Consider the following 21,852-nt stretch of genomic DNA (forward strand, 5'->3'; position numbering starts at 1 on the left):
CAATATATAACTTGGACATTACCACCAAACGGATGTAAAGAACGTATAACATGGATTTTACCAAGCAAGCTGGATATAAGAAAAACATTAATATCCTTTTTCTGCAAATCCTTCTGCTACAGGACTTCTGATAAATTTATTATTTTGACTTTGACTTTCCATGTCTCACTGACTTTAGCAAATAGGGTGCATGTCTTTATAAGTATTTGCTAATATTTTCTCTCCTCTGATGAGATGGTAGACATCGACACCCTATAGGTTAAGGAGATTAATTTTCTAAAGCATTCTTTGTCTTGCTTAGAATAATAAAAATTCTTTGATATGAAACTGAACCACCTCATTTCATTTCAATGAGAGTTTTCTGAAATTAATTGAATTACAATTTAATATATATATGTGTATGTATATATATATATATATATATATAAACAGAGCGCTCTATAAGAAACTTATCATAAAAATAAAATAACTTTTTTAATAACATATTTTTATTTTCGTTTTTCACAATTATTGAATAAAATGTTTGAAAATAGTTGTTATGGATAAGTTGACAACAGAACAAAGAGTGATGATAATTTACGTTTATTTTTGACGATCAATTGTTGTAACGTAAATATCATATATGCGCCAGTTAAATGTCGAAATCTTCTTAGCAGATCTGCAATAATGAACTCAGTGACGCGTTTTCAATAGCAGGCCTCTGTAAATTATGTCTAGACGGAGAAAAGGTTGCTCAGTACGTACATTTTACAGTACTGAATATATGAGGTGAAGCACAAAAGGGAACCCAACCACATCCACTCAAAGGTGTTCTGAAGAACTTGTCATCTTAAAGAGTTCTCTAGAGCGCATTCAATGAGATTTGTACATGTGTCCTTACAAGATTCAATTAGTGCACTCTTTACAACGCTCATACTTCCATAAACAACGAAATTACGCTGTCAGTTTTCAAGAAACTGCACAAAATGACAATGAGTTTTTCTTTACGAATTGTTTCATTTCCAAACTGTAAAGTAAGTTATGGACAACCCTGTATATATATATATATATATATATATATATATATATATATATATATATATATATATATATATATATATACATATACATACATATATATATATATAATTTTATTATACAAACATTGATGAATATATATTAAATATAATAATTTAAATTTATTTATACAAGCATTGATAAATTCAAAATTTGATAGCCTTATTAATATTAGTATAACAACAGACGTAGTATATACTATGCGGGTATATATATATATATATATATATATATATATATATATATATATATATATATATATATATATTACTGTTTTTATTGAAGTGTACGTGTGTTGATGCAAATACGTGTATGAGTATGGATATAAATATCTAATAACTGTTTGTGTGATTTATGTGTATGTGTGGGTGTATGTTTGTATTTGTGTATCAAAGTGTGGGCGTTTGTACGTGTATTTATCTATATATACCGAGATTGGTAACTTTCAGGATTTTTTGTTTTATTTTAAATTTATTTTCATTTTGTTTTTATTTTAATTTTAATTTTATATTTATTGTATGTGTTTCTGTGCGTGTGTGTGCGTAAAAGATACCGAGCAGTGTATATCCACTCCTAGGTAGAGGTAGAGGTGTATGTTTGCTTCTAAAATGGGTGTGTTCGCGTGCGCACGCGCGTGCACGCGCGCACACGCGCGTGTGGGTGTGTGTTTGGAGGATACCGACCCTGCACTGGGTGGACAACACATATGTCTATAGCTTTGACCACCGACCAGGGGGAGACAAATGCGGAATCCTCAAGTGCTTTATAGCGTAAAACCAAAACATGAGGTTGATAAAAATAAAAATAATATAAAAGAGGAAGACAGAATAAAAGGTAACGATTTAGAAATATAAAACCGGTGAGGGAGGCATCGTTCAAAAACCTTACTTGTCCTATCCCACACATAATCCTACCCATATTAGATGACGAGACTCTAATTTTATAAACGAAACAAGAAAATGTTTTTGTCTTGAAATATCAGTTATCGAGGATAATTCTTGGCCTGAGGACGTAATTTCCCCAATACGGGTGATTACAGAAACATGTATGCACATATGTAGCCATCAATGTTTGTATAAATAAATTAATTATAGCTGCTCTGTTAATTCATTGAGCACTATTTGATAGACACATGCTGTTTCATTGGACGTACTTCTAGGAAACTAAACCCTACTACCATAATATATATATATATATATATATATATATATATATATATATATATATATATATATATATATATATATATATATATACAGGGTGACCAAAAAAACGGGCCCCAAATCTTATTAGACCCCGTTTCTTAGTGTTTTGTCTGAATTCAATGAAACTTGTGTCATAACTAGTGTATTATATTCTAAACATCACATCAAAACACTAGGGTCTTTGGCCTTTTTTTTTCTCCGCTCTACAGCATATGCTCTAGATGGCCTCCATTTAGCTTTATTTTTGGTCACCCTGTATACACACACATACACACACACATATATATATATATTTACATACATATATATATATATATATATATATATATAATTATGTATTTCTAGTATCCATTTGAGGTAGTAAGTTACGGAAATATATGGTAATTAAACTACAAGAACTCATTCCTTAAAGCAAACGGCAAGCTTAATTCTATGTTTTCATAACGACTATATGCATATATATATATATATATATATATATATATATATATATATATATATATATATATGAGAGAGAGAAAGGGAGAGGGACAGACAGGCAAAAAGAAAGACAGAGCCAAAAAGAGAGATAGAGAGATAGATATATAGAGAGATAATTCATACACAAGTAATGTGCGTGTGTGTGTGTGAATGTGTAAGAGTAATTAAATAAACGCGTTACAGATTAATATATAGGTATAAAGATAATTGAACAAATAGATAAGTTGATCTCTTCTAATGAGCGGAATAGCTTTTATAACCAATATTTCTTTTCTCAGTCCTTTTAGACATATATTAGTTCCTATTCCGAAAAAAAACCCTGCAAATTATTTTTCTCAATCGATACCATTAATTCATCTAGATCAGTATAATGTATCATTTGTCATATTTAGATATTTGGAGAAAACTGGCAGAGTTTTACCCTCTTATTATAGTGTACTATTACTACTACGATTTACACTGGGAGTTGTTATTGAGTATGATATATACTTTTTACTTCATGATCAATTTTGCACTTCAGAAAGGTAAAGCAGTAAAATCTTTTGTATATACTTTAAGCAAGTAAGTGCGGATAACGATATTTTTATAATACGAAGGTGCCATGTTTTGTTAGGTTTAGTATTTTTTTACAATGTCTATTGCCTTATCAGTGCCTGATATAAGTTGATGTTATTTTGTTTGGATAGAAAATCTTAAGAAATAAAGTTAATAACGAAATTACGAAGCCTTCAGAGTGGAAAAAATCTGTAAAATAAATGTAAATAAAATGTCTGGCGTCTTTTTTCTAAATAAAATGCACCAATATAGAACCGTTGGAGGGGACGTGTTATTTTTTGTTTTCGAGGATTGGGCACTCTATTAGCTAGGTAAAATTTCGAATAAATACTAATTTACTTTTTTATTGAGAGATTGCTTCTTTTTCATCTGTTTTGTTTTGTGTAATATATATATATATATATATATATATACATATATATATATATGTGTGTGTGTGTTTGTGTGTGTGTGTTTTGTGTCTGCACGAGAGTATGCGTAGGTGTGCGTGTGTGTAATCTGTGTTTATGAGTCTGTGCCGTTGCGCTCTGTAGCCCAAAGGAGAGCCATATTCCGAATAGTTCATTAGCCTGTCTGGAACAACAATGCCTACCAGCCAATTCATTATATCTGCAATTAATGAAGTATAAAAAATGCCTTATGCCAAGAGGTGTTTTATTTGTCATGCCAAGTCACTGACGAGTTAAAGCAAATTTACTGAGAATTCATTACGACAATCAGAACCTATTTTAAACCTGTACTGGAGACGAATTTATATTACGCATGTTTTTTCCACACACATATCTATTCGTGAACAGATAATATCAAAGCAAATGGCTAATTTTGCAGCAGTTTTCGGAAGTCATATTTTTTACTTTTAAAATCATTACTACATATAAAGTATAATATAATACTCCATAGGGTATTAACTCTATATAATTAAATTAAATTCTGTATGAATTAAATTATGATGTTTTAGCGTATTTGTCTACTAAAAATTGCACTTTAAGGCACCATATAATAATCAACAGCGGTATAATAATAAATACGAAATCTGCATAAATTTTTAAGTACCATATTTAAGTGTATTAAACGACCAGTCAACGCTGGGTGGTCTGCTAGTATATATATATATATATATATATATATATATATATATATATATATATATATATGAAGTTACGAAAATACATTTTATCTTAAAGTTTACTCTATCTATCCTTATTACAATGAAGTTGCTTATTTCTCGCTTATTACATTGATATTAAATACTATTTCCTATTTAAAAAGAATTACGTACACGTTTAAATATACTCAGTCATAAAGATGCGAACGACTACACGAGGTTTAACAAATCTGCACATTCCTTTTACAAATAACTGTTACTTATTCATATTTATGTATTTTATTAGATGATTTGTTTTGTTTCACTGTTATGATTAATTCTATTTATACATAGTTTTCAAATTCTGACTAACTGCGTGGAATTTAAGATGAATATGTTTTAGCATACGGTCAGTGTTTCCTTTTTAAAATTAAATATGTTTTAACTCTTTTTCAAAGTGTTTTTGACATGTTTTATTAACTATTTGTTCTTATATATATATATATATATATATATATATATATATATATATATATATATATATATATATGTATATTTACAGATATATAAAAAGAAAGGAGGAAAATCGTCTGCCTTAAACCACTAACCTAGTTCTAAAACATATCCTTTGTTCGAGAAAATGCATGCCCATTGGCTGATAGGAAGGGGCACGGTGGGTACTAGAAAGCTTATTAGCTAATTAAAATGCTCAACATATATAAAAACGAGAAACGACCACAGAATTCGCGCATAAGCCTGACGAATCCTATAGTGGATGAAACGCCGAATATTCAGTGTAGCTTAATCGCCATATATATTTTATAAATTACTATATATATATATATATATATATATATATATATATATCGTCTTTTCTCTGTGCTGTGAATTTTGGATTGTTTTTATTTCTTTTATTCATATTGAGTTCGCTTATTGGTACCAACCGTCGTCATCGCTGTCATGAACATTGAGGATTTGTGCCGTTACAGACACATCTTAAATTTAAAGTTGTACTAGCGGCTAAGCGAATGACCCTCTCTCCTCCGTGCTGTATATTTTCGATTGTTTTTTTTTTCTTTTTTTTTTTGAGTCCGCTGATTTGTAACAACCGTCATCATCGTTCTCATGAACATTGAGGATTTGTGCCGTCATGAACTTGTCTTAAATTTAAAGCTGTGCTAGCGACAACCGAATGTCTGTCTCTTCGCCGTGCTGGGTAGTTTGGATTGTTTTTACTTTTTTTTATATTCATGTTGAGTTCGCTGATTTGTACCAACCGTCATCATCGTCATCATGAACGTTGAGGATTTGTGCCGTTATGGACGCACCTTTAATTTAAACCTTTGCTAGCGGCGAAGTGAATGACTGTCTCTTCTACGTGCTGTTTGTATTGGATTGTTTTTCTTTTTTATTCATGTTAAATTCAGTTGTTCGGAGTAACCATCATCGTCACCATGAATCCTGTTTCATGTATATTCTACGTGTACGTGTATGTGTACGTGCGTATATGCATATGTATGTACATGCGTTTATGTATGCGTATATGTGTGCATGTGCATGTTGCCATGTGTGTTTTCTTGCGTATGTATGTTTGCGTGCATATGTATGCATGCTTGTATGTGTACGCGCATGCGTTTATTTCCAGTTGTATGTGGAGTGAAGAGGTCTCCCGGATGCCTTGGTAAATGAAACCGGTTTAGGAGAGGCAAATCTCTGATTAAAAAAAAAACATAGAGCGGGAAACCAGTACCTGCATAAAGCTGGTCTGCAGTTTTACTTGTTGCTGGCTATCCTGATCTTGCTTGTTGCTTGATCTCAACATTTTGAAATAGGAGAGAGACTTAGCTGTCGTACAAAGCTAAAACTCTGTAACATCATCTTTGTATAGATACTCCCTCAGGAATTTGTCTATAAAAATAGTCCTGCGGCGATGGAAATGGTAAAAAAAGAACAAGTAACGTCGAGTGCTACTTTTAAACAAAAAATGTCCGACATGAGGCGATCACGTTTATGAGTCTCGATAATCGATAAAAATAGAAAATTAAAGAAAATACTGAGGTTAATATAGTTTTCAAACGCCCCTCCCTTCAAAAATTAATTTGTATATTTTTTGGCAATCTCTAAGATCACAGCTCGGAAAAAATCAAACTACCCGAAGTGCATTCTGTTGGTCATATAATGAAACCGACAGTTAGACAGGAAAAACGAAACCATATAAAAATTACTTCTTGTATTATTATGAAACAAAAAATAAAACACTTCTTATATTGTCAAATAATAAACAAATATTTTATTTAAAAAAATTCCTTTAGTCTTTACACTTTCTGTGTTCACGAAACAATAAAAGGAACTTCTGCAGTCTGCGGACGTGGTCGTCTATTCTTGGTGCGTTTCACTAAACTGATATCAGGTGACGCTTCTCATTCCAAACTAATTTAAATTATTAATTTGTTGTTGGACATTCAATGTTGATTTAATTCAAAAAAAGAAGAAAAAATACATTTAAATTATTTAATTGTTCGAAAAACAAAAATAAGCTATTTCACTTTATAAGAATACAATGTTGCGCTCATTACATTTTTAATCAATATATTTTCTTACGCAGACTTTTAAATAAATGTTTTTACAATTATATATCGTTACATGTTTATACAATAAATGTTTTGGTTTTCAAATATTTTTCTGCTCGGGAAAAAAGTGTTGTTTGTTACTTATTTGTTGCGTTACTTGATGAAGAAATTGGAATTATCGCTCCCTAACAACACCCCAGTTTGCATACCGCAGAAGTGCTTCCAAAGGACTTTTAAACAAAATAAAAATATCGTCAATGTCAAGATACTTTCTAACTCCCCACAAACATTAAAATGACGATTTTTATTTATAATCGGAGGAACTAAACTAGATTTGGAACAGATAAGTAGTTTGCATGATATGAAGAAATTACTTTTTCAAAAAGTGTGTTATCTCTTTTCCATGTAAATTTCACTTAAATTGAGCACCCGCTTTCTTGCCAGCTTGTGTGGGGGCATTTTTTTTATTTGTTTATTGGCTAATAGTTCTTTTTCTGCTTTGATCTTTCAATAAAGGCACAAGGAATTTGAAAAATCAAAAATTAAAAAAAAATCTGTATACATATAGTGTAATTCCTTATGTTATCACTTGTGACCATTTTTGTACACTTGAACGCGCATTTTTTTGCCGCAAACTACTAGCTCACTATACATTAAGCAAAGTAGTTCTATATGTTATCACCGGTAGCCATTTCTGTACGCGCAAGCTCGCATATTTTGGATAAGCGCGGGTACAGAACTGACCACCACTAATTACATATTAAATTACATTACTTAATATCTGGAAAACTACTTGTTTTTCATATAATTTTAAATTGTTCGCCAAAGATTACTGCATAATGTTAGAAAGCAGTTTAGTAAGCAGGTTCTCATTTAACGACCTTCGGTTATGCGTTCGCCCATTGTTTTCCTGATATGAAGAAATTACGGATTAGTGAGAAAGTGGGTGCTCATTTTACTTTAAATTTATATCGGAAAAACATCCGCCACTTCTTGAGAATTAATTTCTTCATATCATGAAAAGTACTTATCTTTCCAAAATTTAAATTGAATACTCGTTTACAGCATTCCTTTAAACGTTGTCATTTTAATTTTTTATGGGAGTTGGATAGAATCTTTACATTGACCAAAATTCCTAACATTATCAAATAATAAAACAAAAATTTTATTCAAAATACTTAATTTACTTTAAACACTACCATAATAGCTTAATAAATTATTTTATATGATAATTAAACATGTGATTATAAAAGGAGTGTTTTCTTTTTCTGTTTCATAATGACACAAGAATTGTTTAAACTAAATTAATTCTTCTAAATACATAGTTTGCTTTCTTTGATAATGCATAAGTGTTTTCTTTTTTTTTCGTACTAACATAAACTGTGTTAAAACGGGCTTGTATTACTATACACACAGATTTTTAAAATTTGTCAAAAAACAAATATATAACAAATAAAAGTTATCAAAGGCAAGATACGTCTACGTAACTGAATAATCTGTTAGTGTTTTTTAATGTAACATGTTTATTCAGCTTGAAAAACCTACAGTGTTAACTGGCGTATTGTAAATTTAAAAATGGCGCTGTACTCTGTGTTGAACACGTTAAGTTTGGGAAAATGAGTTAAAAATTAAAAAAAACTATACAAAATATTCTAAGAAACCCGCTCAATTTATGTTTCCGTGACATAGGCTAGCATATATTCGATGGATTTTAAGCTGTATTTGTATAGTGTTTTTTTTAATTTTTAACTCATTTTTTAAACGTACGGTGATCAACAGAGAGTTCGGCGCCATTTTTAATTTTCTAATAGATCAGTAAACACTGTATGATTTTTTAGCTGCATAAATATGTTAATAAAAAAAAAACGCTCAACATTTGTCCAATATTGTAGGGAAGTAACTTATCTTTCCTTTGATAAGATTTATTAGTTATATATTGGGGTTGTGCCTGTTATATAAAAGTCTTATTATTATTATTATTATTATTATTATTATTATTATTGTTGTTCTTGTTGTTGTTATATTGTTCGTTATTGGGACTTATTAAAAGTGAGTCTTAGAGACTTATAGAGTCTTATTAAGAGAGGGTATGTTGCGTTCTGTGTTCGTGTTATGAAGAGATTCATATATATAAAATGTTCATACTTAGAAGTGTTAGTGAGGAGGTAGTGTGTAGACAGTCTTAGTATTCACATTGTAGATATGGGATGTCGAGACATTGTGTATGTAAAGACATTTTAAAACACATGATATATAAGACATATAATGGCAATTTTCACTTTACCTTTTGGTAGAATTACAACACAAAGACGACGTGTATAAAAACACATGATGGGTTTATTTCTTCTTTGACCGGTCGTGGTTTTCTTCGTCAGGAATTCAAAGTTTTACATTCTATGTTTCAAAGGTGATCGTCTCGCTTCCAGACGTTCGACTGTCCATGTCTGGACTCCAGACTGTCGTCTCTCGTCCTCAGACTCTCTCTCAGACTCCCTCTCAGTTTCTCTCCGCTTAACTCTAAAGTTTCTAACTATATCGAGAACTTCCTATTTTCCATAACGTCATACACATCTTAAAAATATGTGTCTTCTTTCACGTCTTCTGGAAATGCGTGTGTTACAAAAGGAATTTTAACCTATATTCCCAGTAACTTATGTTTCCAATATGTTAAAACATGTTTATTAAATTATCTTATAGTTGCATTCTTCAATTGAATTTCATAACTGATTTGACAACGCACATTCTTTTCTTAACACTATTTTATCTGTAAGCTAAACAATTGTTTGTTTTTATTTACATTCCATTTGCTAATTCTCTCTCGTAATCTATTTCTAAACCTAAATTACGAGGTTCGAATTTCGTCTATTCTATTTCATTTTTACATTTAACTAAATCTCTCTATTTTTATACTTACATGAAAAAGGGAAAGCCCCTATCATGTAACATAACAACCTTTACGAATTTACGTGTATGGTAATACAAACCGAATTTATTTTTTTTACACAAGAGTAAACAATTAAAAATAATTTTAAAAAAATATTATGACAGTGCGAAGTCGCCTTTAAAAGTAATACCTCCTTAAAGAACGGTCATAAAATTGGTTTCAATTGATATTTATTCAATAATGGACAAGTGTTCCGACCTAGCTTAAATGGATGAGTTTTTCGAGTGCGAGTTTTCCGGGCACTTTTTTATATAGTAAAATAACCTACTTAACTTTTATATTTACATGAAAATATAAGATTAAATATGAAACGAAATATAAGAAAACCATTTTATTAAAATATATTTTCAATTATTTAAAAAGAAAAACTAAGCGCTAACATTTTTGTACGCAAACACAATTACACTCTTCATCTATATATTGTGGAAATATACACTTAACTGACGAAATTGCTTCAATTATAACCTTGAATCGTTTCATACTGAATTTCATTTCATGGCTGTATCAACATATTGAAAATGTGCTTTTATGACAAGTAAACTTACTAATAGACAGGAGGTGCTGAAATCAGAGAAACGCTGTTCGTTAATTCATTAAAGTTTTCTGCCGGGTTTCTCGAGGACAAAATGTTTCTTTTTTACTTCATTGTCACAAGTAAAATAAATTTACATCGTTTTGTATGTTACTATTATGAATATAGATTTTAATGGAACCATGTACTTAAAACGATAAATGTTTATAGGACTGAACCCTCTATCTTCAGACAATTCTCACTTCGAATCGTAGAGATTCAACGGTTAGCGGTTTCAATCTTACCCAAAGCCGGGCAGGGGCTTACTTCGCCCAAACCTGGTTAGCCGACAGCAGCTACGGATGACAGTAATTACTGAGGATGCAGTTAGGTGATTCGGAGTTCCTATCCCGTCTGGATTAACACCTTACGAAAGCCAGAGGTATAGTTGACCGAAACATCGTGAAACAACAACTAAAAAGATGAAAAAAATTGTCCACAATAAATAAATTAGTGAGTAATACTCGTTTCAATAATGAATTCCAATTAAATAATATATAAACATAAGTAAGTCGAAATATAGATAAAACGCTGTCTGAGAAATACAGGTATATATAAATACGCTGAAATAGGCAGAGTGCTAGATATTGAAGTAGATAGATAGAAAATAATATATTGGAAGAGGCAGATGAGATATATAATTCCAAGGTAAGTTTATAAAATACACAGCACAAAGAGAAAACAACAGCACTCTATAGAACTATAGCAACGAAATCGCTATCAAGAGAATAAGCCGCTAACCTTATTTTAGGTGTTAAATGGATAATGCACTCCAAAAGAACTGATTAGATATAAAACACATAGGAAAAATATCCCAGAGCACTTGCACAGTTTCTTCATGATATACGGTCTGGCATATATCAGATCATGTCTTATTGGATTACGATTGCTCTTAATGCAATTTAAAGGTATTTATGAAAACCGAAGCGAAACAAGATTTTACAAGAACAATGACAGGTTGTTAGAGCTTCTGAGAAGATTTAAGAAATATGGATTTAGAACTACACGATCATTTCATAACAGCAACGTTCTATGAGATGTCTTTTACAGACAGGGTGAAATAGTTTATAGAGATGTGCCACGTATGCAAATCGATGTGCGGCATTCTTCATATCTTCTTCTAAAACGCCTTTTCCTGACGGATATCCGTCAATTATGTCCCCCCTTTTTCATCTTTGTTTTTCCCTGTTTCGTCTTCGCATGAATGCCTTATTTTTATCATTATTATTCGTTTTCTCTCTTCTACGTTCCTTCTTGTCTTATCATTCCCTCTTATTTTGTATCCTTCTTCTTCTTCTCCTTCTTTTCCTTCTTCTCCTTCTTCTTCTTCTTCTTCTTCTTTTGTTCCTTATTGTTATATCGTTTAGCCTACCAAAGACGGTTAAAAATTCGTTGACTAAGAGTGGGTACTTAATGCCAAACTTAAAGAGTAAATGTCATACTGTGTATCGAACAGATACGCTGATATCTAATTCGCTTCACTCTGTCATCTTAAAAGTCCATACAAGGGTTCAGCCAGATCAATTTCCGAAAAAGAAAATGGAGTAAAAATGGTGTTTTTGAACTAATCTCGTTAAGTCTTTAGTTTGGCGTGAAACGGGTCGTTTTTGTTACGTAACAGAAGGAAAGATGACACTTCATAAAGGTGTTTAATCTGGTTGTCGATGAATTCGTAAGGCATCCATTTTAAAGGTTTTTATCAAGCTTTTTGTCTTTCAAATCTCTCTCAAGTGGTTAAAAATCACCGTGCACGTAAAATCCAATTTCGAGGCAAGTTTTCAGACAGTTGTGTGTGGATTGGATTCGACTAAAACTCTTAATTGATCGTTGTCAACATTCGTTGGCCGACAACAACGGTCATCATTTTCAACAATCTTATCGTTGCCATGAAATTTCTTACATCACCGTTGTGCTGTGCATTCAGTAGTGGTTCCTGTGCCAAACGCTTCCTTGATATTGCGATCTGTTTCAGAAATACCAAGAAAATTTAATGTTTAGTGAACATCCCTTATTTTCAATAACGTCGTTGAACAGGTGATACCATTAATTTCTTACAAAAAATCAGCATTAATTCTATTCAATTTGCATTTATATACCCCCTGACTATTTAAGGCTTAAAAAATATTTTCTGCAGCTATCTCCCAAATATTTTGGTTGGAACAGCTGGAAAAGAAAAAAAACTGTCTTTTATATAAAAAACAAAACAAAAACGGAAACGGTCATTGTAAGTAGCCTTGACCTAATTCGGCAGGTATTTGCAAATGACTTGGTTACGTAAGTCTGAAATAGAATTGTCTCTGAGATACTTAAATTGTTGAATATTGTTATTACTTCTAACGTTCGTTGGAACACACTTTTATGAACTGGGAAAAGTCACTTATTCAATGTTTTTGCTTTTTCTCGAGTGGTGAATACACGTCTTTGCTTTTCCTGACTGTGACTGGAAGTGACCATTTTCATTCATAGAATAATTGACATTATTTTATTGCTAGCAGGCAAGAATGTCATTTTTGTTGCAGTGAATTTTAGGAACACATCTTTCCCCTCCCGTCTCCACACATAAAAAATAAATGTTCAATTCTTCCCTCCACCCTGTTCACACACGCATACACACACATACACACATACACACATACACACACATACCCACACATATACACACCTATACACTCATGCACATACACACATATACACATACACACATATATACACATACCCACACATATATACACACATATACACACATACACATACACACATATACACACATATACACCCACACACATACACACATACACACACACTCATACACACATACACACGCACACATACACACATACACACATACACCCACATATACACACATACACACCTACACACATACACACATATACGCACACACACATATACACACACATACACACAAATACACACAGATACACAAATAAAACATGTTTTTGCCTTCTATATTTTTTCTTGTCCAGTTTCAGAAATTTTCTTTTCTTCTGCCTGGAAATGATACGATATGGAAGACTTTAAGGCCAGAATTACGCAATTACTATAAGCTCAGATGGATAATTAACATAGGTTGGTCAAGAAATTGATCCTTCAACAAAAAGAAGAGGATGAGTAATTGTTACTTCAAAAGAAAGAGCAAGCGGGATTTTTTTTCTTCAAAAGAAATAAACCTGTTACTTCAACGGAAGAAACAAGACAAGGAATTGATACTTCAACAGAAAATACACGAGGAATTATTTTTAAAATTGTTGAACACTGAGATAACAGCAGTGCATTTTTCCAAACACCATATGGAATTCCATCGACACATTTAACCACCTGCTCGAGCAGAATATGAAATTTGACGCTTTTTATAGGAAAAACGAAGATATATTCACTGTTGCTCTGCAAGAGTGGAGCAAGGCCACAAAGTCCACCTACTCCTACGGAAGCTATGGATCACAGACCATAGTAAGTTCGTTGACTTTCTTTTAACAAGGAAGAAGAACGAACTGGAATTCTTGGAAGCGGTTAAACTCTTATGTGAACTCTTCAACCCGAACGAGACACTTTTTATTAGAGATGGAAGTGTTTCAATCCGACAAAATACGACGATGAACACTATCTAACCTTCGCGTCTATTTTTAACAAACACGGTGACGATTTTCGGCTAGCTGAATTATTAGAGGGCGATTTCAAATGTTAGCATTTTGCATAGGGACTGCTGTCAAACAAATAAACAAATAAAATGCCGGAAACTAACGATAAAAAATGGCGGAAATTATTCTCTATTAGAGTAAATAAACTTAGGACTTTATTTAAGTAGTATACTTAATATATACTATTACTGCAAGCTTGCCTGTATTGAAAATGCTTGCTTCCTGGCTAGCCAATCAAATCATACCATCTAATATAGTAAGCCTTATTTTCAAGTACATTCGAAATACAGTGGGAAAAGTTACCTATGAAAACGAACCATCTAAAGTAAAACCTTGAATAATTATCTTAACTCGAATGTTAATTAATATTAAGCCGACTTTACAAATTGATAATAGTTAATTATTGGATTTTAATTAAGTATAAGGTGAAACTCTAATGATTCAAACTCGATAGATAACGACAAACTTCCACCCATTAATATGGGAGAGGAGATTATCATCAAGTGTCCTGAATTGTTAACTTAGCACTGGAATTACTACTTAGATATAAATAAGTCAGTTGTATACATTCCTCTCCTCCCCCTTTTTTTAAATGAAGAGTAGATAATACAGTGGATGTGTTATCGGCAGCTCCAGTAACTCTCGCTTCTCCTTTTTTGTCCCTCAGTCCTCATTCAATGAGTGATTTTTCTGAGAAAGGATGAAGAAAAAGCTGCTAAAAGGTCGGTAGTACTTGGTGACAAGTAGTCTTAGATGCCGGAAATTTTTCTGTCTCTGTCTCTCCTTGTGGCCATGTCACTAGTAAGGGTGCTGGAGATAAACGTTTTGTGTGGGCTGACGTTATCCGGCTGATAGTCAGGGACCCGAACCTTGGATTAACCATTAAGGAGGCTTTCTTATCAGCAGGCGAATAGTACTGGGACTGCTGTATTGCCATTTGATGACTGGATCTGGACCATGCAGTAGTCTCTGGTGGGGCCTCTCGATGCCATACTAGTGGGTAAATGCTACGGCTTTAACTTTTCGTGTGCTACAAAAAATCCTCTCTTTTTCTCTCTTACTTCCCCTCTCTGTACTGCTCTAACCAAGTATGCCGACCTATTCCACAAATCCCAACACCTCAACATGAAATATCTCTAGAATAAAAACCCGATTAACCCTAGAACCCCATCTTCCAACGTAGACCCCTACTACAAGATCTCCTTCTCCAACCCAATTACAGGAGGCGAAACCCAATTACAGGAGATGAAATCCAATTACAGAAGACGAAACCGAACATATTATTTCTAAGTGAAACTGGAATAGGGCCGACCACTTCCCTAGCTAAGTTCATAATTAACGGATACTCTAATTTAACAGCTAAATCTAACCCCCAAGATCGCCATGGGCATGGAATATATGCCTACATTAATGATGGCTTCCCGTGTGGCAGGGATATCTCTAGAGAAGATCCTAATTTACCCTATATGTGCTTTGGGTTGCACTTGCTAACACCACTGCATTTATATTTGCCCTCTTTCGGCCCCACAACAGCGGAGTAACTATCTTTAAGAGTATATCTGAGAAAATAGACTACATACTGTCTGCACATCCCTCGGCTAACATCCACATCTGTGGTGACGTCAACGTCCATAACGTGGAATGGCTGACCCATTCAAATAAGACAGACACTGAGGGGAGGTTTTGTCATGATTTTGCCATTGCTTATAACCTCACTCAGATTGTTCGCGAACCCACCCGTGTGCCCGATACACCCGGTCAATATGCAAGCCTCCTAGACCTTTTTTCTCTCAACTTCCCCTGAGCTATGTTCATGTTCCGTCCATTCTCCTCTATGATCCTCCGACCACTCCGTCGTATCAGTTAAGTTAAAAACGAAATGTAATAACCCCTCCACCGTACTGTATACCGATACTCTAGTGCTGACTGGGATAGCTTCCGTACATTCACATCTGATTTACCTCTGCAATTCATGTTTAAAAAGGAAGTGTCCTCTATAGTATCAGATCTGGCCGAATGGTTAATTGTAGGCATAGAAAAATTCATACCATCTAAAAAATTCCAACAAAGACCTAACAGCCAGCCATGGTTCTCCCCAGAATGTGCTGCTGCTATCCCGCACAGAAATCACTTTTTCCATAGCTACCAATGTAATACATACACTGAGACTAAAGCTGCTTTCAGGACTGCCTGCAACCACTGTAAAAAAAGTAATAAAAAATGCAAGAGAGCTATATGCTAAGTCTGTTAAATCCAAGGTAGCTGATCAGTGGTTTGGTTCCCACCAGTTTTGGCAAATAACAAATAGGATCCTGAATAGAAGTGTGCGTTCTATCCCAACCATTATCAATGGACCGGCGGTCATCTCGTCAGCGTCAGACAAGGCCAAACTATTTGCAAAGAACTTTGCAGCTAATTCAACCCTATGCGACGAAGGCCATCAACTCCACATATTTCCTCCTATAACACAGAACAAGCTAGGTAACATACAAATATCCGTGCATGAGGTCGCCAAGCTAATCAAGAACCTTGATTCCAGTAAAGCAACTGGCCCTGATGGCATCCCAATTATAGTGTTAAAAAAGCTTTAACCAGAACTTGCTCCCATACTTACGAAACTATTTAAGCGCTGCCTTAAGGAGAAGTGCTTTTCGACTCCCTGGAAAACCTCATCAGTGTGCCCTGTATTTAAGAATTCGGGTGAAAAGTCATCTCCCTCTCAGTACAGACCAATAAGTCCTTTGTGTTATGAGTATGTTGCTGGAATCCATATTAAATAGAGAAATAGTCAATCACCTCAGCAGGAATAACCTTCTTAGTGACACACAATATGGTTTCCGCTCTGCAAGATCTACTGCAGATGTTCGGACGGTTATATTCCACAGGATTAGTGAATCCTTTGACAAAGGCTTCCTTTCTAGGGCAATTGCTCTTAACATATCAAAGGCCTTCGACAAGGTATGCCATACGGGTCTACTTCACAAGATTTCCAGCTACGGTATTACTGAAAATGTTTTCTCAATACTTAAATCATTTCTATCCGATAGGCTTATAAGAGTAGTGGTAGATGGACAAAAATCGGAGGCCTGCAATATAAATGCTGGAGTCCCTCAGCGGTCAATCCTGGGCCCAACTCTCTTCCTGATCTACATCAATGACCTCCCTACACACATACTTAAATCATTCGTTGACATCTATGCTGATGCCACGACCATCTACGGCAACGCATCAAGGCTGTAAATGACAAAGTTGTCTCTGATTCTCTCTCCTCTGATCTCGAACGCGTGGTTCAGTGGGCGAAGATGTGGCTGGTTACCTTTAATGCATCAAAAACCAAACTCCTATCCTTAAATCATCAACGCTCTGATACGCAACTGGCATCAATTGTGATGGATGGCTCTCGTCTGGGTAAGGCCCCGTGTTTTTTCAAGTTTCTGGGTTTGCCCTTTACTCTTGATCTGAAATGGAACACGTACATCAAGTCTGTTGCCAAGGTCGCTGGAAAGATGGTGGGATCCTTCTACCGCTCCAGAAAATATCTCACTACTGATGCAATTCTCTATCTATATAAAAGCCAAGTACGTCCCCGGATGGAATACTGTTGCCATATCTGGGCAGGAGCTGCTAAAAATTGCCTATCCGGCCTTGACAACGTACAAATTAGACTTCGTGACTTAGTGGGGGATGCCCTTTTCTCTATCCTGCAACCTCTCTCCCACAGAAGAGACGATGCGAGCCTATCCTCTTTTATCGTTATTTCCATGGCAGGTTCTCATCTGAACTCCAATCTCTGGTCCCTCACGAAAAACACCTGTCTAGCTTAATGCACTGTGAAAAATTTCCCCCAGTCTATATCTGTGCCTAAATCCAAACGCGGATTCCATGAACAAAGCTTCTTTCTTAGAACTGCACGCCTGTGGAACTCTGTTCCGTCCGCCTGTTTCCCACCGGACTACAACTTGGATGTCTATAAGTCCAACGTTAACAAATTCCTAATGAACCGCCCCCTTAAGTAAACACTACATCAAATCTCCACACTAACGTTATGTACTTGCAATAACCGTTATATCTGAGTGGCTTCCGGGCCTTGATAAGTGGTTATCACTGTGTAAAAAAAGGGGGACTCGTCTCAGCAATAACCTCAGAGATAAGACAACGTGTTCTATCTAGACTTGAATAGGAACAAGGGCTCTCTCTCTAAAAGTTTGGCGAGGATTTCCAAAAACAAAGGATTAAGGTGTATCATACATTGGGAGGACTAGTTTTAGACCAAAGTATTACTCTCATGGACAAACACACACATACACGATAATGAAAACAAGGCATAAAGAAAGTTTAGCCAGCCATTCTCCAAACCAAAATCGTATAAAATGCCGTGCAAACTTTGCGGTGGACAATATTGGTCGATTGATGTTTTTACTAAAACAAAATATGCACTGAGTGAGGCGAGAAAGGCCACAAAGCGACACATTTGAAAAGGAACAAAAACCACAGGGTTCGACAAACAAGATTCGACAGAAAAGTCGAAAGTAACCGGCGGAAATGAAATACGTCACTGCGAACATCCTCAAAACGATAATGAAGTTATAGTTGGACGCTTGTACATACCTGTCTATTATTAACCTACAGACATAGACAAAGTTAAAGAAACCAACTATGCTTAAGACGAATAAGTCACCTCGAGCTGTCACAGGCGATAAACTTAAATTTTTAACGAGAACTAACAATCCCAGTGACGTAAAATGGCACTATCAAAAAAAGTGACAGTTTATGTGCATAAGATATCCGAAAAAACTTTTCGGAACAGCAGGGATGGAACGATTTAAATTGTGGGATAAACTTATGAGCAAATTCTGCCATAAGGTAGAAGACTCATTTACAAAGACACAACGACTGAAGGATGAGTTAAAGGAACATTGTCCATATGTTTTCTCAGCGGGTCTCATAATATGTACCAAGGCTATAGCCAGACTTGAACTGAAGGAAAATTGTGTACCCCTTTCTAAGAAGAGACAGAACATACCTGTCACTTATGTTATACGTATTTGTTTTATTGTTACTGCACCTTTCTCGTCATTTATTTAACCATAACACCACCACAAAACAGATGTAAAAAAACGAATGTAATAAAGTAATGTTACAAAAGGCAAGATAAATTCCTCTTCTACCTATCCGGATATTTTTCTTTGTGTTTTTTTACAGATACGTATTTGTCTTCACAAGATTTTGCATGCACCATATGTTCAGGTAGAAAAAAAAACTAGCTTCTATAAGTGTTGCATGAATGCCCTATATACTCGCTCTAAAATTGAAAATTAAACAAAATACTAGTTGAAGATTACACTATTACACGATTGATTATTGGTCATATTTCTATAAGTATTTTTTTTATTTTTGAGCGATTATCGGGCAATGCTTCTTACAATTATTATTTAAGTTTTAATTGAACAGATTTTATACACATTTTCGTTTCAACCAAATAAACTTTTTAAAACCCAAGACAACTTAGCTAGGTATTTAGAAGAGTAATGCATCCTGCCTTTGGTAATATTTATGTTTCATCTTTGCTTTTTATCCTTTTCTTGTTCTGTTGATACAGTTGAAGATACCCACGTTCTTTATGGCGGTTATTTTTTACAAATACTTGGGATTTGCAAATTTCCCGAGAATTTATAGTTCCGATTGTTATTTCCGCTATCAGTAAAATTTATGACCAATTTGTGTGGACCCTCCCCTGCATTCGGAAAAATGTATTGTTCCTTCTGGCGAAGTGACATACAACTAAATAAACTATGTTTATCGACTACTGTACTATTATGTTGATATCGGTTTTGTAAATGAGTAAAAAAAAAAAAAGAAATCGAAATATTTCATGAGTTCCAAGCTGTTCCGCACCTATTTTCCTGTCAGTTGAGGTTTGTATTCAGGTCATTTGTGAAATGTAGTTGCTTACCTCACAGAACCACACTCTTTCTAAAGTGTGGTCAAGTTCGAATCTAGGGGTTGCCATTTCTCCGGCATTATGCCTCTTTAGGGAATGGAGATGGCTTATTAGAAGCCGTCTTAAGCAACCATACTGACTCTGAGTTCGGATATCTTTGCATCCCATTTAAGTGTCTTTTCGCCATCAATATAATGAAAAAATGGAGGTGTGCGCCTTATTGCAGATAGCCTGAAGCACACTTGCTGACTTTCGTATTGGCTACGTTCGAATCAGATTTAACTGTCCTTTGCCCATGGGCATTGTTTTATTCATAACCTTCAGGGCTTTTGCCACATCTTGTTGCTCTTGAAAAAGTAAGTACCAACTTCTCAAGTTTGGCTCTCCAATAACCACGACAAAAACATCATTTACATTATGCAAAAAATATATGCACACCATAAATGACATTGACCTCGCATAAAATATCGTTTGTCAAAACCCAGTGTATGAGTTGAAAATTATCTTGCGCACTTGAGAAGTAACTTTGGCTATGCGATCTTAGAAAAACACCGAATGAGAGGTATTTATAACAATAGTTTACAAAGCATCTATGTTCGCGTCAGAGATGTTAAGACTTCGTTATTACTAGAATATTTGTCAGCATATTTGTAGACTTTAAGAATATAACGACCATCATTACATTACCATTCAAGCATCTACCTCTGTTCATAAAAATGTTAGGTCCGTGCATATGTCTATATATTGTTATGCACAGGATTAACTTATAATTTCTTTAATCAAGCATTATTAATTTTTCCCTATTGAGCCTTGATAGTTGCTTAAAATAAAAAAAAATCTAAACAAAATGCAGGTAGAGTATTACATTTTCTCAAAATGGGTGACATCGGTTAGATGTGTCTTTATCAGTAGTTCTGATTTTTAAACAATTAACACCACTTTGTTTTTGCGTTAGCTCAACGTCATATATACCAGCTTCATTTTTTGTTAAAATAACACGCTTTAATATAAGTTAAAATACAAAAATACCAAGCTAGGTAAAAGAGAAACTCAGCTTTGCTAACATTTTTTTTTTTTTTGCTTTTATTCTTACAATTTGTTTTTGTTGCATTCATAGCTATTCTTAAAAATAACTCATTTGCAATTCACAGTATGAAGTACGTGAGCCAGTATATGTTTCAGTAGCAACATTAAGATTTATTGGCAGTACTGACCACGTGTAACGCATTTACAACTCTGACACTAGCTACTACTAAATCTTTTTAGATCTCATATTCTGCTATAAAATAATTATTAAATAAAAGTGTAAAATGCCAAAACAATTGAGTCTACATTTGATTGATCTGATACATATTAACACGACCCATCTGTAACATTGTCTGGAAACCAACACGTGACATGCTTAGTCACTAAGAAGACAAAGAATATAACAGAAATTCACTTCGATTTTTCTTCATAACAATGACATTTACCCCATCGTTGTTACGGCCGTAAGGTCAGTCACGTGGTCTCAAACGTTATCCATTCTTCTACCGTGAATTCGAACGTTATTTCGTTCCGTTCTGCCCGTCTCTCTCGTGGTTGTCCTCTTTCTTTCTTTTATAGGCTTTTTTTTTCTTTACCCGTGACGCCATTTTGCATACATTTACCTATAGCCGTCCGCGCTATTTTACACATTGGAATCATTAATGCCGGCTTAAAATTTTATAAATCTTTCAGGGAACATTTATTAATTGTGTTTTACAATGGATTATCACTTATCTAAGAAAAAAGCCATGCGTGGATAATGT

The sequence above is a fragment of the Euprymna scolopes genome, chromosome 17, assembly GCF_053919585.1.
Source record: "Euprymna scolopes isolate OS-2025 chromosome 17, ASM5391958v1, whole genome shotgun sequence".
NCBI lineage: Eukaryota > Metazoa > Mollusca > Cephalopoda > Sepiida > Sepiolidae > Euprymna > Euprymna scolopes.